The 17,468-nt window shown below is 46.1% G+C and overlaps 1 pseudogene; it reads right to left on the bottom strand.

Annotated features, from left to right (window-relative positions):
* The window catches only part of LOC139372382 (syndetin-like), a 284,096-nt pseudogene that overhangs the window by 76,085 nt on the left and 190,543 nt on the right, over positions 1–17,468 (bottom strand).

Genomic DNA, 17,468 nt, shown 5'->3' on the forward strand with positions numbered 1-17,468 from the left:
GAATTGATGGCTGGATTACATTGTATCATATGTGAAACTAAGGTCAGTAGGGATATAGGAGGCAGAGAAGGGTGAGAGAGAAATAGAGACATATAGAGAGAGGAGAGGGGAGATATTAAGAGGGAGAGAGAGAGAGAGAGAGGGAGAGGGACAAGAGTGTGAGAAAAAGGAAGAGGAACGAGCTAGAAAAAGAAAGGACAGTGGTGATGAGCATGAACACCCAGTAATGACAACCCAGGGTGTTGTTGCATTGTGGATCTGGTCTGGTGGTCTCCTGAGAGTTCTTAATGGAGACTGTTGTTGAGTCCCAAATGGCACCCTATTCCCTACACAGAGTCTTATGGATAGGATATAATGACCCTTAATGAGGGTAAAGGCCACAGACGGCGAGCAGCGAGCACTCTCGCCCCATTTCCCTCTTAGACAACACACACAGGCAGGGCCGGAATGGATGGACATTTAAAGCAGGTAAGAGAAAAGAGGTGCATTAGGGGAAGAGAGAGATTGGGGGGAGAGAGAGGGGGAGAGAGAGAGACAGAAATAGAGAGAGAGAGGAGAGAGAGAGAGTGAGGAGAGAGGAGAGAGAGAGAGGGAGGAGAGAGGAGAAAGAGAAAAGAAAAGATAGATTCTTACAGAAAAGATAGATTCTTACAGAAAAGATAGATTCTTACAGAAAAGATAGATTTAGAGTTAGATAAACTTTGATTTTTTTGTCAGGAACATGTAGGGGATGCTACCGTCTACAACATAAACTTCACTCCAAATCAAAACTCAAAACCTACAACCTGATTATGGACGGAATTACAGAATCACCTGGAAGGCTTACAGCTACCAAAGATTATTATTCCAACGCAATACAGCAAATGCTCTGGAAAACAACAGAAACCTGAAAACACCATCCAACCAGGAACTGAGTAAGTAATGTTTAGTCTGAAGCTATATTTTATTTCCAAAAGCCAAGACGAAAATACATTACATTACTTTATAAGGACTGAATTAGCACTGACGTGTCAAGTGAGAGGTGTCAAAGCCCTTTAGCCCAACAATGTCAGGAGAGTCGCACAGTCTACTCCAACTAAATGGAGAGGCCTTAGAAGCTGCCTCCCGCTGTTCAGAGGTAATTAAAATACAGTACCCTGTGTATGTAAAGAATGATAAGACACGAAAAGAGCACAAAATGAAGCTCCTTCTGGAAAACCAAGAGACTTTTTGCTGACTATTATAAAAATGGGAACATCAGCAACCTCATCTTCCACACAGACCATCCCCTGGCAGGGCACAGTGCTATATTAGCACACTACCCCTCTGTTAAGAGAGGGGGTGTTAACGAGTGGTGGAAACTCAGGATACTAGACAATGAGGACTCTGAGTTAATATAAATCTCGTATTGGTACAGGGGAACCCCAAACAGTTTCAGCTGGACTTTCACCTAATCAAAGAATTAGCTCAGCAGGAGAAGCTCTCCCTTGAGAAGGATACCCTCACCCCGAGCGGGTCAGACCAGACCCCTTCATTATATAACCCCACAGACGAGCAACCCCAAACGGAAAGTCAACCTCCCAGCACAGAGTACTACCCCCTCATTGAAATGAAGGATACATTTACCCAGCTGGAGGTAAAGCTGGAACAGCAGGTGATTGATTACACTCCAGTCAGCACAGACCCAGACAACAGTCCAGCACAACAACAACACCTTAACCAGACCCGGAGAGCTGGAGGTGGAGAGAAACATATCTGCACTCTGTGGTGAGACAACTTCAACAGGAAAAAGAGCAGGAGCAGGAGAAGAACAGAGCACTAAAGGAGAGGATCAGACTGCTGGATGAGAGGGTGAGGGGGATGGAGGAGAGGGTGAGGGGGACGGAGGAGAGGGTGAGGGGGATGGCGTGTGAAAGAGAACAACCCACTAGAGAGGTGGCCACCCCCCCGCAGAGAAGCCAGCAGAACAGCCCACCCCAGCTCCCGATAAAAGTCTCGACACCACAGCAGAACAGTCCACCCCAGACCCTGACCACGTCGATATCACAGCGGGACAGACACATGAAGAAGCCCGGGCCCAGGGGATGTCACCCCCTCTGATCACACCCCTGTCAGCCACCCTGACAGCCCTCCTGACAACCCTTCCACTCCCACTGAGGACATACACAAGACACAGATTGTACTCCTTATGGACTCAAACGGGAAATATATACTACCAGGTGTGAAACAGGGAAGGGAATTTGGTATAGAGCAGAGCTAACTCACTCCATTAAATTAATCAAAACAGGAATACTTTACATTTGGCTAGAAATTCAAAAGGAAATGATCTAAAGAGAGAAAAATGTCCTTCTGTGTGCTAACAATATCCCCCCCACTAGAATCCCCATACATCCCCATACTAATGAAGACAGCTTCTCCATCCTGGAGTGGGAAATTAATCATTTCCAGGCCCAAGGACATGTACTTGTCTGTGGCAACCTAAATGCCAGAACAGGTCAAGAACCTGACACCCTCAGCACACAGGGGGACAAACACCTGCCGGGAGGTGACAGCATTCCCTCCCCCATATGCCCCCCTAGGCACAACTATGACAACATAACCAACAAAAACGAGTCACAACTCCTGCAGCTCTGTCGCACGCTGGGTCTGTACATAGTCAATGGTAGGCTTCGAAGGGACTCCTATGGTAGGTACACCTATAGCTCATCTCTTGGCAGTAGTACTGTAGACTACTTTGTCACTGACCTCAACCGAGAGTCTCTCAGAGCGTTCACAGTCTGCAAACTGACACATCTATTAGATCACAGCAAAATCACAGTCTACTTGAACAGAGCAATAATCAATCATGAGGCATCAAAGCCAAAGGAACTGAGTCATATTAAGAAATGCTATAGAGGGAAGGAATGTAGTGTGGAAACCTACCAAAAAACTATTAGGCAACAACAAATTCAATCCCTTTTAGACAACTTCCTGGACAAAACATGTCACTGTAATAGTGAGGGTGTAAACCTGACAGTAGAAAATCTTAACAGTGTATTTGACCTCTCAACTTCCCTATCAAATATAAAAAATTCCAACAGAAAACCTGAAGAAAACTAACAGCAAGGACACATGGTTTGATGAAGAATGCAAAAACCTAAGAAAGAAATTGAGAAACCTGTCCAACCAAAAACATAGAGACTCAGAAAACCTGAGTCTACGCCTTCACTACGGTGACTCACTAAAACAATACAGAAATACACTATAGAAAAAGAAGGAACAGCATGTCAGAAATCAGCTCAACATAATTGAAGAATCCATAGACTCTATCTAACCACTGCTGGGAAGATTGGAAAACACTAAACAAACAAAAACATGAATTATTTATCCAAAATGGAGTCTTTTTGGCCCTATAACAAAGAACAAACAGCAAAAACATATGCATGATCAAATACTTTGACAATGTACAGACTCAGTGAGCATAGCCTCTGATTTTGATAAACTCCCATATCCACTGGGTGAAATACCACAGTGTGCCACCACAGCAGCAAGATTTGTGACCTGTTGCCACAAGAAAAGGGCAACCAGTGAAGAACAAACACCATTGTATAAACAACCCATAGTTATGTTTATTTATTTTCCCTTTTGTACATTGTTACAACACTGTATATATATATACATAATACGACATTTGAAATTCTTTTGGAACTTCTGTGACTGTAATGTTTACTGTTTATTTGTATTGTTTATTTAATTTCTGTATATAATCTACATAACTTGCTTTGGCAGTGTTAACATATGTTTCCCATGCCAATAAAGCCAGTTGAATTTAATTGAGATTGAGGGGAGAGGCGGAGAGAGAGATTGAGGAGAGAGAGAGAGATATTGAGGGGTGAGAGAGAGATCGAGGGGAGAGAGAGAGATCGAGGGGACAGAGAGAGAGAGAGAGAGAGAGAGAGAGGGAGAGAGAGAGAGAGAAAGAGGGGGAGAGAGAGAGAGATTGAGGGGAGAGAGACTGAGGGGCAGAGATTGGGGGGAGAGAGAGGGATGACGGAGAGAGAGAGAGAGAGAGAGAGAGAGAGAGAGAGAGAGAGGGATGACGTAGAGAGAGAGAGAGAGAGAGAGAGAGAGAGAGAGAGAGAGAGAGAGAGGGAGAAAAGGAGAGAGAGAGAGAGGGAGAAAGGGAGAGAGAGAGAGAGAGGGAGAGAGAGAGAGAGAGAGAGAGAGAGAGAAGAGAGAGAGGTAGGGAGAAAGAGAGAGGGAGGGAGAAAGAGAGAGGGAGAGAGAGGGAGAGGGAGAAAGAGAGAGAAGAGAGAGAGAGAGAGAAGAGAGACAGAGACAGAGAGAGTTTGAAAGAGTTTGAAAATGAGAGATTTTTTGCTTGTCATTTGGATGAGGCTCTCCTGGATTCTGTTCAGTGTTGTTCTCAGTCGGCTGCAGATCAAACCCAGACCTGATGATTCATACTGCCGAAGACACACACACACAGGCACATTAATTGGCGCACACAGACACACACACAATCTAACCACAAACTAATCTTAGGATAGAATAGAGATTAGAGAGAGAAAAAAATAGCTATATCTTCTCAGTTTGGGAGCATTGTGAATGACTCTAGCATCTCTCTAGCGGTTAAGAGTGTTTGGCCTGTAACCGAAAGGTTGCTCGTTTGAATCCCCGAGTCGGCAAGGTAGAAAAATCTGCTGTTCTGACCTTGAGCAAGGCAGTTAACCCCCAACAACACCTGGGCACCGATGATGTGAACATTGATTAAGGCAGCCCCCCCACACCTCTCTGATTCAGAGGGTTAAATGTGGAAGACACCGATGATGTGAACATTGATTAAGGCAGCCCCCCCACACCTCTCTGATTCAGAGGGTTAAATGTGGAAGACACCGATGATGTGAACATTGATTAAGGCAGCCCCCCCACACCTCTCTGATTCAGAGGGTTAAATGTGGAAGACACCGATGATGTGAACAGTGATTAAGACACCTCTCTGATTCAGAGGGTTAAATGTGGAAGACACCGATGATGTGAACATTGATTAAGGCAGCGCCCCCACACCTCTCTGATTCAGAGGGTTAAATGTGGAAGACACCGATGATGTGAACAGTGATTAAGGCAGCCCCCCCACACCTCTCTGATTCAGAGGGTTAAATGTGGAAGACACCGATGATGTGAACATTGATTAAGGCAGCCCCCCCACACCTCTCTGATTCAGAGGGTTAAATGTGGAAGACACCGATGATGTGAACAGTGATTAAGACACCTCTCTGATTCAGAGGGTTAAATGTGGAAGACACCGATGATGTGAACATTGATTAAGGCAGCGCCCCCACACCTCTCTGATTCAGAGGGTTAAATGTGGAAGACACCGATGATGTGAACAGTGATTAAGGCAGCCCCCCACACCTCTCTGATTCAGAGGGTTAAATGTGGAAGACACCGATGATGTGAACATTGATTAAGGCAGCCCCCCCACACCTCTCTGATTCAAAGGGTTAAATGTGGAAGACACCGATGATGTGAACATTGATTAAGGCAACCCCCCCACACCTCTCTGATTCAGAGGGTTAAATGTGGAAGACACCGATGATGTGAACATTGATTAAGGTAGCCCCCCCACACCTCTCTGATTCAGAGGGTTAAATGTGGAAGACACCGATGATGTGAACATTGATTAAGGCAGCCCCCCCACACCTCTCTGATTCAGAGGGTTAAGTGCGGAAGACACATTTCAGTTGAATACTTTCAGTTGTACAACTGACTAGGTATTCCCCTTCCCTCTTCACATTACCATGACAGAGTAAAGAGCCTGGAGCCAGTCTCACACCACATTACTATGCCTGGAGCCAGTCTCACACCACATTACCATGACAGAGTAGGAGCCTGGAGCCAGTCTCACACCGCATTACCATGACAGAGTAGGAGCCTGGAGCCAGTCTCACACCACATTACCATGACAGAGTAAAGAGCCTGGAGCCAGTCTCACACCACATTACCATGCCTGGAGCCAGTCTCACACCACATTACCATGACAGAGTAGGAGCCTGGAGCCAGTCTCACACCACATTACCATGACAGAGTAGGAGCCTGGAGCCAGTCTCACACCACATTACCATGACAGAGTAGGTGCCTGGAGCCAGTCTCACACCACATTACCATGACAGAGTAGGAGCCTGGAGCAAGTCTCACACCACATTACCATGACAGAGTAGGAGCCTGGAGCCAGTCTCACACAACATTACCATGACAGAGTAGGAGCCTGGAGCCAGTCTCACACCACATTACCATGACAGAGTAAAGAGCCTGGAGCCAGTCTCACACCATATTACCATGGCAAAGTAAAGAGCCTGGAGCCAGTCTCACACCACATTACCATGCCTGGAGCCAGTCTCACACCACATTACCATGACAGAGTAAAGAGCCTGGAGCCAGTCTCACACCACATTACCATGGCAGAGTAAAGAGCCTGGAGCCAGTCTCACACCACATTACCATGCCTGGAGCCAGTCTCACACCACATTACCATGACAGAGTAGGAGCCTGGAGCCAGTCTCACACCACATTACCATGACAGAGTAAAGAGCCTGGAGCCAGTCTCACACCACATTACCATGCCTGGAGCCAGTCTCACACAACATTACCATGACAGAGTAGGTGCCTGGAGCCAGTCTCACACCACATTACCATGACAGAGTAGGAGCCTGGAGCCAGTCTCACACCACATTACCATGACAGAGTAGGAGCCTGGAGCCAGTCTCACACAACATTACCATGACAGAGTAGGTGCCTGGAGCCAGTCTCACACAACATTACCATGACAGAGTAGGTGACTGGAGCCAGTCTCACACCACATTACCATGACAGAGTAGGAGCCTGGAGCCAGTCTCACACAACATTACCATGACAGAGTAGGAGCCTGGAGCCAGTCTCACACAACATTACCATGACAGAGTAGGTGCCTGGAGCCAGGCTCACATCACATTACCATGACAGAGTAAAGAGCCTGGAGCCAGTCTCACACAACATTACCATGACAGAGTAAAGAGCCTGGAACCAGTCTCACATCACATTACCATGACAGAGTAGGTGCCTGGAGCCAGTCTCACACTACATTACCATGACAGAGAAGGAGCATGGAGCCAGTCTCACATCACATTACCATGACAGAGTAGGAGCCTGGAGCCAGTCTCACACAACATTACCATGACAGAGTAAAGAGCCTGGAGCCAGGCTCACATCACATTACCATGACAGAGTAAAGAGCCTGGAGCCAGTCTCACATCACATTACCATGACAGAGTAAAGAGCCTGGAGCCAATCTCACACCACATTACCATGGCAGAGTAAAGAGCCTGGAGCCAGTCTCACACCACATTACCATGCCTGGAGCCAGTCTCACACCACATTACCATGACAGAGTAGGAGCCTGGAGCCAGTCTCACACAACATTACCATGACAGAGTAGGTGACTGGAGCCAGTCTCACACCACATTACCATGACAGAGTAGGAGCCTGGAGCCAGTCTCACACAACATTACCATGACAGAGTAGGAGCCTGGAGCCAGTCTCACACAACATTACCATGACAGAGTAGGTGCCTGGAGCCAGGCTCACATCACATTACCATGACAGAGTAAAGAGCCTGGAGCCAGTCTCACACAACATTACCATGACAGAGTAAAGAGCCTGGAACCAGTCTCACATCACATTACCATGACAGAGTAGGTGCCTGGAGCCAGTCTCACACTACATTACCATGACAGAGAAGGAGCATGGAGCCAGTCTCACATCACATTACCATGACAGAGTAGGAGCCTGGAGCCAGTCTCACACAACATTACCATGACAGAGTAAAGAGCCTGGAGCCAGGCTCACATCACATTACCATGACAGAGTAAAGAGCCTGGAGCCAGTCTCACATCACATTACCATGACAGAGTAAAGAGCCTGGAGCCAATCTCACACCACATTACCATGGCAGAGTAAAGAGCCTGGAGCCAGTCTCACACCACATTACCATGCCTGGAGCCAGTCTCACACCACATTACCATGACAGAGTAGGAGCCTGGAGCCAGTCTCACACCACATTACCATGACAGAGTAAAGAGCCTGGAGCCAGTCTCACACCACATTACCATGCCTGGAGCCAGTCTCACACAACATTACCATGACAGAGTAGGTGCCTGGAGCCAGTCTCACACCACATTACCATGACAGAGTAGGAGCCTGGAGCCAGTCTCACACAACATTACCATGACAGAGTAGGTGCCTGGAGCCAGTCTCACACAACATTACCATGACAGAGTAGGTGCCTGGAGCCAGTCTCACACCACATTACCATGACAGAGTAGGAGCCTGGAGCCAGTCTCACACAACATTACCATGACAGAGTAGGTGCCTGGAGGCAGTCTCACACCACATTACCATGACAGAGTAGGAGCCTGGAGCCAGTCTCACACAACATTACCATGACAGAGTAGGTGCCTGGAGCCAGGCTCACATCACATTACCATGACAGAGTAGGAGCCTGGAGCCAGTCTCACACAACATTACCATGACAGAGTAGGTGTCTGGAGCCAGGCTCACATCACATTACCATGACAGAGTAAAGAGCCTGGAGCCAGTCTCACACAACATTACCATGACAGAGTAAAGAGCCTGGAGCCAGTCTCACACAACATTACCATGACAGAGTAGGTGCCTGGAGCCAGTCTCGCACTACATTACCATGACAGAGTAGGAGCCTGGAGCCAGTCTCACATCACATTACCATGACAGAGTAGGAGCCTGGAGCCAGTCTCACACAACATTACCATGACAGAGTAAAGAGCCTGGAGCCAGGCTCACATCACATTACCATGACAGAGTAAAGAGCCTGGAGCCAGTCTCACACAACATTACCATGGCAGAGTAGGGACCTGTCGCTAACAAAGTAGGGCACACTTGCATTAAAACCACATTCAAATCTCTAGTGACCTTTGTGGTAAAATGAAAGGTTGATAAACAATATACACTACCATTCAAAATGTAGATATTCCATAAAAAAATCTGCCATTTCCAGCTACAATAGTCATTTACAACATTAACAATGTCTACACTGTATTTCTGATCAATTTTATGTTATTTTAATGGACTTTTTTTGTTGTTTTTCTCTCAAAAACAAGGACATTTCTAAGTGACCCCAAACTTTTGAACGGTATTGTATATCACAAGCATTCGCCAATTATATGTATCCGTCCTTGTCTGAACCAATATTTACCATTACCAAAAAAAGGTGTTGTTTTGATTTACTGATGTGAAAGTGACAAAAGAGAAGAAGTCTAGAACAACAGAAATTCACTGAAAACACCTAAGCTGTTTCTATTGTAGGCAACCCAGTACATAGAATTGTCAACACATTATACTTTATGACTGAGGCCTGGGCTCAATATGAGTGCAGTCAACCATTACCATATCCAGCAATGATCTTGGTGTTTCCACCAGGCAGAAAATAATGGTTTTGGAAGACCAAGGTCAAATTTGCGTTCTGACACCAGGGGTTTTGTGACTAAGGCCAGGAGTTTTCGCTGGGCAGGTCACGTAGTCAGGAAATACTACTGGCCCTAATTACGACAACCCAGGCCTGAGATGAGAGAGCGATAGGGAGAACAAGAGAGAGGGGACAGGGAGAGATAGGCTTGGCTAACAGATAGGGGGAGGAGCAGGATGATGTGGATGATAAAGATCACACTGCAGTTTATGGGTCTCAACACGACTCCACTAGTAACAGGGCCGGAGCACCAGTCTTACCCAGCAGAAAGGGGCAACAGGCCTGGCCGGACCAGCCTCCCTGCCCCCCTGATCCCCGGGCATAGACGGGTTAGGGGCTGGCTTGGGAGCAGCAAGGGGCAACAGGCCTGGCCGGACCAGCCTCCCTGCCCCCCTGATCCCCGGGCATAGACGGGTTGGGGGCTGGCTTGGGAGCAGCAAGGGCAAAAAAACTGCAACAATGGTGCAAATTAAACTATGAACTGGAGGAGCAACATAAATCAAACAAAGGCAATATAATGAAATTGGTGTTTTGTTATTTGGAGGACCAGATGGAGTGTTGGAAAAAGAGGGGTTTTAGAGAGCTGTTCTAGTGTTTGTCCTTCATACACTAATTTGAAGGGGATGATATAAGTGCGTGTGTGTGTGTGTGAGTGAGTGAGTGAGTGTGTGATTGTGTGTGTGCATGCACGTGTGTACCCAGAGAGAGAGATGGAGAGGCAGGGTTGGTTTAGGTATTGTGTAAACATCAGCCTCTCAAAACCCGGTAGACAGATGGCTGTCAAGGGGACAATAAACAGGATCTCCCACTAATGTTCAGATTTCTGCTAACTTTCTATTCAAGTGACAGCATCCCTCTCTCACTCACACTGTTTCTCATTCACTCTCTCACTCACTCACACAGTTTCTCATTCACTCTCTATCTCACTCACTCACACTCTCCCTCAATCATTCACACTCTCCCTCAATCATTCACACTCTCCCTCACTCATTCACAGTCTCTCTCTCTCATTCACACTCTCACTGTCTCTCATTCACACTCTCACTGTCTCTCATTCTCACTCATTCACACTGTCACTCATTCAGACTGTCACTCATTCACTCTCACACTGTCTCACACATTCACTCTTACTGTCTCTCATTCACACTCTCTCTCACTCATTCACACTGTCACTCATTCACACTCTCTCACTCATTCACACTCTCTCACTCATTCATACTCTCTCTCACTCATTCATACTCTCTCTCACTCATTCACACTCTCTCACTCATTCACACTCTCTCACTCATTCATACTCTCTCTCACTCATTCATACTCTCTCTCACTCATTCATACTCTCTCACTCATTCAATCTCTCTTACTCTCACTCATTCACACTCTCACTCACACTCTCTCTCACTCTGTCTCTCTCTGACTCAGTCTCTCTCTCATTCACACTCTCTCTCACTCATTAACACTCTCTCTCACACTCTCTTACTCATTCACACTGTCACTCATTCACACTCTCTATCACACTCTCTCTCACTCATTCACTCTCTCTCACACTCATTCACACTCTCATTCACTCTCTCACTCATTCACACTCTCACTCATTCACACTCTCACTCATTCACACTCTCACTCATTCACTCTCTCTCATTCACACTCTCTCTCACTCACACTGTCTCTCACTCATTCACTCTCTCTCACTCATTCATTCTCTCTCACTCATTCACACTCTCACACTGTCTCTTACACTGTCACTAATTCACACTCTCTCTCATTCACACTGACACTCACTCATTCACACTGACACTCACTGACACTCACTCACTCACACTGACACTCACAAACACTGACAATGACTCACACTGACACTCACTCACACTCACTCACACTGACACTCACTGACGCACACTGACACTCACTCACTCACTCACACTCACTCACCGACACTCACTCACTCTCATTCCCACTCTCTCTCTCTCTCTCTCATTCACTCTCTCTCTCTCTCTCTCTCTCTCTCTCTCTCATTCACACTCAACTGTGTGAAATACAGATACATTTGTTATCTCTCTCTCTCTCTCACTCAATTCAATTTCAATTTAAGGGCTTTATTGGCATGGGGAACATGTGTTTACATTGCCAAAGCAAGTGAAATAGATAAAAAAAAGTGAAATAAACAAAACAGTATACATCACACTTACAGAAGTTCCAAAAGAATAAAGACATTTCAAATGTCATATTATGTCTATATACCGTGTTGTAATGATGTGCAAATAGTTAACGTACAAAAGGCAAAATAAATAAACATAAAAATCAGTAGTATTTACATCGGTGTTTGTTCTTCACTGTTTAAAAAAAATATTAAAACCTTTATTTAACTAGGCAAGTCAGTTACAAACATTCTTATTATAAATGATGCCCTAGCAGAAGGCAAAAGCCACCTGTGGGGACGGGGGATGGGATTAAAAATCAAAAATCTAATAAAAATATAGGAAAAAACACACATCACGACAAGAGAGACAAAACAACACTACATAAAGAGAGACCTAAGACAACATAGCATGAAAACACAGCATGGTAGCAACACAACATGACAACAACGTGCTGGCAACACAACATGGCAGCAGCACAACATGGCAGCAGCACAAAACAGGGTACAAACATTATTGGTCACAGACAACAGCACAAAGGGCAAGAAGGTACAGTTAACAATACATCACGCGAAGCAGACACAACTGTCAATAAGTGTCCATGATTTAGTCTTTGAATGAAGAGACTGAGATAAAACGGTCCAGTTTGAATGTTTGTTGCAGCTCGTTTGTCTCTAGCTGCAGCGAACTGAAAAGAGGAGCGACCCAGGGATGTGTGTGCTTTGAGGACCTTTAAACGGAATGTGACTCGCAGAATGGGTGTTGTATGTGTAGGATGAGGGCTTCAGTAGATACTGTATCTCAGATAGGGGGGAGTGAAGCCTAAGAGGGTTTTATAAATAAGCATCAACCAGTGGGTCTTGGGACGGGTATATAGAGATGACCAGTTTACAGAAGAGTATAGAGTGCAGTGATGTGACCTAGAAGGTGCATTGGTGGAAAATCTGATGGCCGAATGGTAAAGTACATCTAGCCGCTCGAGAGCACCCTTACCTGCCGATCTATAAATTCCGTCTCCATAATCTAGCATGGGTAGGATGGTCATCTGAATCAGGGTTAGTTTGGCAGCTGTGGTGAAAGAGGAGCGATTACAATAGTGGAAACTATTGTTAACTTTTAACTATTGTTAACTAGATTTAACTTTAGCCTGCAGCTTTGATATGTGCTGAGAGAAGGACAGTGTATAATCTAGCAATACTCCCAAGTACTTGTATGAGGTGACTACCTCAAGCTCTAAACCCTCAGTGGTAGTAATCACACCTGTGGGGAGAGGGGCGTTCTTCTTACCAAACCAAGGTTAAGGGTAGTTTATCTTTCTTTGGACACAAAGAAAGCTTTGTTGTAGAGCATTTTACACATACTCCGGGGAGGGGCCAGCTGAGTATAAGACTATCATCTGCATATAAATGGATGAGAGCTTCCTACTGCCTAAACTATGTTGTTGATGTAAATTAAGTAGAGAGTGGGGCCTAGGATCGAGCCTTGTGGTTCTCCATTGGTAACAGGCAGTGGTTGAGACAGCAGATGTTCTGACTTTATACACTGCACTCTTTGAGAGAGCTAGTTAGCAAACCAGGGCAAAATAGAAATTGGCCTATAACAGATAGGATCAGCTTGATCTCCCCCTTTAAATAAAGGATGAACCGTGGCTGCCTTCCAAGCAATGGGAATCTCCCCAGAGAGAAGAGATGGGTTAAAAAGGTCAGAGATAGGCTTGGCAGCAACCTTAAAGAAGAAAGAGTCTAAACCATCTGACCCAGATGGTTGTTTGGGGTCAAGTTTAAGGAATTCCTTTAGCACCTCAGACTCAGTGACCGCCTGCAGGGGAAAAAGTTGTAGCGGGGCAGGTGAAAAAGAGGGAGGACCATCGGGGATAGTCACATTAGAAGGAGAAATGTTGGACGGGCAAGGAGGCATGGCAGAGACAAATAGGAATCCTGACTTAATGAAGTGGTGATTAACGAGCTCAGCCATGTGCTCCTTGTCAGTAACAACCACATCATCAACATTAAGGAACATGGGCAGCTGTGAGGAGGAGGGTTTATTCTCAAGGTTAATTTTCATTAACCGTTTTCCAGAACTTTTTTTGGTTTTAGACCCACAGAGAGAGAACTGCTCCTTAAAGTAACTAACTTTGGCCTTCCGTATAGCCTGAGTGCACATATTTGTCATTTGCCTGAACAAGAGCCAGTCAGCCTGAGTATGCATTTTCTTTATGGGCGCGTATTTGTTAACAATACCACTGAAAATATCAAAAAAAGAAGGTCCAAGCATCTTCAACAGAGGGGACCAAGCTGATTCTATACCATTTTACAGAGGCCTGATCATGAAGGAAGGCTTGCTCATTAAACCTTTTTAGCAAGCGTCTATGACAAGTCAGAACAGGTCGTTTCACTGAGCAGCAATTAAGAACACAGGCTGTAAAACAGTGATCACTAAGGCCATTACAGAAAACACCAGACTGATACCTTTCAGGATTATTTGTGAGGATAACATCGAGGAGAGTAGCCTACTCTGGGTGTTTGGAGTCATATCTTGTGGGATTGGTAATAATCTGAGAAAGATTTAGAGAGTCCCATTGCTTTAGGATTCGGTCAGGTGGTTTAAGCATGTCCCAGTTTAGGTCACCAAGGACAAATTCAAACTTAGTGTAAGGGGCCAGGAGAGAGCTTAGGGCAGGTAGGGTACAGGCTGGTGCTGATAGAGGACGATAGCACCCAGCAACAGTCAACGAAGTGCTAATTGAAAGTTAATGCGTAAAACTAGCAAATACAATTGTTTGGGGACAGACTTGGTGGAGACAACCGAGCACTGAAGGTGATCCTTGGTAAAGATTGCCACTCCCCACCTTTGGAAGATATGTCTTGCCATAAAAGGTTATAACCAGTAAGGTTAACATCAGTATTCAAAACACTCTTCCTTCACCACGTCTCAGTATTGACCTACATCTCTGGATTGGAGCTGTTAACCCACACTTTCAATTGATCCATTTTAGATAATAAGCTTCTAGTTTTAAAATGCATAAAACCCAGGCTTTTACGAGAGCAGAAATCAGTGTAGCAGATATAAGAGCACAAGTCAGAATAGGGGGTAGCGACAGTAGATGGGCCAGGGTGTACATGCACAGATATAACCAGCAGTAATACATTCAGGGCACGACAGAGGAAAGGGAGAGCGCTGCAGTGTTGATTTATGACATTTGAATGTGCATTAGATCATATTGTACAGCAATTTCATCGGGTAACATGAATACAAAGCCGGCGAGAGGTGGTTAGAATAGGATGGCGGGGCCAAGAGTCCACGTAACCAATAGAGAGTCAGAGTCCCGAGTGTGGAACTAACATAGACTGTCCCACGGATGGGTAAACAAGCAAGTTCATAGTCAACAAAGCACGCAGGAGTCATGAGGCAAATAGCATAAAGCACAAGCAAAAAATATAACAACTTGGGGCTAGCCATTTTAAGTTCAGAGTCACTCGCCTCAACAGTGCCTGTGTGCTGGAGGCGAGTGAAAGCTGGGGAGAGATGGGGGAGTGTGGCGGGGGTACCTGTACCAGACAGGGGGAGACAGGCCAGGGCAGACGGTGAACAGAGAGGGGGGAGTGTGGCGGGGGTGCCTATACCAGACAGGGGGAGACAGGCCAGGGCAGACGGTGAACAGAGATTGGGGAGTGTGTCGGGGGTACCTGTACCAGACAGGGGGAGACAGGCCAGGGCAGACGGTGAACAGAGAGGGGGGAGTGTGGCAGGGGGTACCTATACCAGACAGGGGGAGACAGGCCAGGGCAGACGGTGAACAGAGAGGGGGGAGTGTGGCGGGGGTACCTATACCAGACAGGGGGAGACAGGCCAGGGCAGACGGTGAACAGAGAGTGGGGAGTGTGTTGGAGGTACCTGTACCAGACAGGGGGAGACAGGCCAGGGCAGACGGTGAACAGAGAGGGGGGAGTGTGGCGGGGGTACCTATACCAGACAGGGGGAGACAGGCCAGGGCAGACGGTGAACAGAGAGTGGGGAGTGTGGTGGAGGTACCTGTACCAGACAGGGGGAGACAGGCCAGGGCAGACGGTGAACAGAGAGGGGGGAGTGTGGTGGAGGTACCTGTACCAGACAGGGGGAGACAGGCCAGGGCAGACGGTGAACAGAGAGGGGGGAGTGTGGTGGAGGTACCTGTACCAGACAAGGGGAGACAGGCCAGGGCAGACGGTGAACAGAGAGGGGGGAGTGTGGTGGAGGTACCTGTAGGATACAGGCCAAGGCAGACGGTGAACAGAGAGGGGGGAGTGTGGTGGAGGTACCTGTAAGAGACAGGCCAGGGCAGACGGTGAACAGAGAGGGGGGAGTGTGGTGGAGGTACCTGTAAGAGACAGGCCAGGGCAGACAGTGAACAGAGAGGGAGGAGTGTGGTGGAGGTACCTGTAGGAGACAGGCCAGGGCAGACGGTGAACAGATTGCCAGGTGGAATCCAAGCAGCAGAGCAGCAGGCAATGGGAGTAGGTGTCACATCCACTTGGGAGAAGCTTTTTTCAAGAGGCAGATTCCTTGTAGAAAATCCCAGCTAGCTAGCTAACGTAGGCTAGCAAGTCTCTGTCTTTTCAGTGTTGTGGAATGGTTCTTTATGACGTTCAAACAAAGTTGTCCTGTGGCTGTTGTATTTTGGGGATTCTGAAGAGGACTTCTTCTCTGCACAGATGGAGGGGGCTTCAAAGGACGCTGTATTTGGGTGTGGAGGGGCTGTGAAACTCTCTTGCCATTGTAAGGCTCAAGAGTTTTCCCGCCTCTCGTTTTCGTACCTCTCGATTCACACTTAAGTGATCATTTTAGGGAGATTCTTTCCTAGCAGCTTGGTAGCCGTATTTATTAAGCTTTATAAAACAAAATCACCTAGAGATTGTCTTTTACTTTCTGTCTTCAGAAAGTAGGTTCAGACTGAACATTACTCACCCAGTTTTGTGTTGGATGGTATATCCAGGTTCTGCTATGTTTCTTCTGCACATTTTGGCTTGTTAGAATATTATAATTAGTATTTTTTTGGTTGCCCTTTTCTTGTGGCAACAGGACACAACTCTTGCTGCTGTGATGGCACACTGTGGTATTTCACCTAATAGATATGGAAGTTTATCACAATTGGATTTGTTTTCAAATTATTTGTGGGTCTGTTTAATCTGAGGGAAATATGTCTCTCTAATATGGTCATACATTTGGCAGGAGGTTAGGAACTGCAGCTCAGTTTCCACCTCATTTTGTGGGCAGTGTGCACATACGGCGGTGTGCACGTCTTCTCTTGAGAGCCAGGTCTGCCTTTGGCAGCCTTTCTCAATAGCAAAGCTATGCTCACTGAGTCTGTACATAGTCAAATATTTTCTTAATGTTGAGTCAGTCTTTCACTCTCCCACTCCCATATCCTTTCACTCTGTTGTTGCTACTGTTTATTATCTGGCACTTTGTTCCTAGTTATATGTACTAGGAATAGTACATTCGGAAAGTATTCAGACCCCTTGACTTTTTCCACATCACGTTACATTTGAGCCTTATTCTAAAATTGATTGAATTGTTTTATTCCCTCATCAATCTACACACAATACCCCATAATGACAAAGCAAAAACAGGCTTTTAGAATTTTTTGCAAATGTATAAAAAATACAAAACTGATATCACATTTACATAAGTATTCAGAACCTTTACTCAGTACTTTGTTGAAGCACCTATGGCAGCGAATACAGCCTTGAGTCTTTGTGGGTATGATGCTACAAGCTTGGCACACCTGTATTTGATGATTTTCTCCCATTCTTCTCTGCAGATCAGGTTGGATGGGTTAGCGTCGCTGCACAGCTATT

This window comes from Oncorhynchus clarkii, chromosome 18 (assembly GCF_045791955.1).
Source record: "Oncorhynchus clarkii lewisi isolate Uvic-CL-2024 chromosome 18, UVic_Ocla_1.0, whole genome shotgun sequence".
NCBI classification, from domain to species: Eukaryota; Metazoa; Chordata; class Actinopteri; order Salmoniformes; family Salmonidae; genus Oncorhynchus; species Oncorhynchus clarkii.